General features: G+C 37.8%; 1 protein-coding gene across 3 annotated transcripts in view; it reads right to left on the bottom strand.

Moving 5' to 3' along the window:
* LOC119585651 (nischarin-like) overlaps positions 1 to 1,319 on the bottom strand; it is a 7,379-nt gene extending 6,060 nt beyond the window's left edge. For 2 of the 3 annotated variants that reach the window (XM_037934325.1, XM_037934326.1), the window contains exon 1: positions 1,186 to 1,317. The gene's annotated coding sequence lies outside the window, so the exon portion shown is untranslated. Of the gene's footprint in view, positions 1 to 1,185 lie in introns of all 3 variants that reach the window. The other variant, XM_037934327.1, reaches the window with a different exon arrangement.
* Positions 1,320 to 1,367: the final 48 nt, after the last annotated feature.

Raw genomic sequence — 1,367 nt, 5'->3', positions numbered from 1 at the left:
CAAAACACTGCAGCAACTCTACAGCAGCTGGCACTCAGGCAAAGGCCAACATGCCACCATCTTGCATAGTGTGACAAGATATAAAGCCTTTGTAAATGTCCATGGCAATTTAACCTGAAATAAGGAAACACTTCAAGCTCTATCTTGTCAGAATATATGTGGTAGTAGTTTTGTAGTACATGTTGGAGTGAAAAGCATAGAAGCCACGGATACTGCTTGAAACTATGCAATGATTGACTATAGTTTTCCACAGAATTTTGAATGGTATTAGATAGAAAGCAGCTAATATGATTAAAGAAAAATATATGGTCTTAAGTGCCACTGTGGAGATCTCATTTACCATATTTACCAAACACCAGCACTTTTAAATTCATTACTCTTGCTACCACTGTCACCTTTACTCATCATGATAAATCTTACAGATTTTCATATAAATATACACACTCTTCACTAAAAAACTAAACTACAATATACAAATCTAGTTACCACACTTATAGATCCCTTCATCAATATATAATTTCAAATATTTTCACTGCCAACAGCTGAATAAACATAAAATATAAAGATACCAACAATTTGTTACAACAAAATCCATTAAACTATTCACTTCGTAACATCTTTTGTCTACAACTAATTATCCAAATGTAAAATTCAAGTCAAGTCTGTATAATCTCTCTTCTATTTTACATCATAAGACATCTAAGTCAATTCACACTCAGCATATCACTAATGCAAAAAAACTAAATACATACCAATAAACCAAAGATCCAACGCTCTCTTCCAAGACCTATAAGCCAAAGTAGAAATCCAGCAAATCAACACAACTGATGACAATGTTATAATGACACTATATGACACGTTAATAATGGCACTTAGGACACGTTATTCCCTTCTGGGTAAAGGTCAGAGATTCTCCCCGAACACACCCACTTCCTCTTCCTCTTTCTGCAACAAATTACAAATCACTCCTTTACAGAATTTTCATTCGCGTTAAGTTACATAATCCCTTCTTATCTGCTAAAATCAGGATGCCCTACAGCACAAATTGAAGAGAGGAAAAAAAAAAAACTAATCAAAATTCCCAACCGTAACATTTCAAACATTTCCTACAATTGCCAGCTCTTGAACAAACCAGAACCAACACACCTAAGACCACTGCCCCTTTATCAGACTCATTCTACTCACGCCAAGCCCAAGAAATAACGAAGAGCTAAGGCCAATCTAACCGTGACCCCAGGAGGACGTCGGCTGCCACTCAGGTCATCTGGCGAAGGTAAACAAACCACCTGAGGGCGCTTGCCGTGCGACCCTCCGAGAGCCCTGCCCGAAAGCCTGCGGTGTCAATACCCACATTTCACACGCAACTG

Source organism: Penaeus monodon, chromosome 20 (genome assembly GCF_015228065.2).
Source record: "Penaeus monodon isolate SGIC_2016 chromosome 20, NSTDA_Pmon_1, whole genome shotgun sequence".
In the NCBI taxonomy this organism is placed as follows: domain Eukaryota; kingdom Metazoa; phylum Arthropoda; class Malacostraca; order Decapoda; family Penaeidae; genus Penaeus; species Penaeus monodon.
The sequence above is the reverse complement of the archived record's forward strand: the minus strand, read 5'-3'. Positions and strand labels throughout refer to the sequence as shown.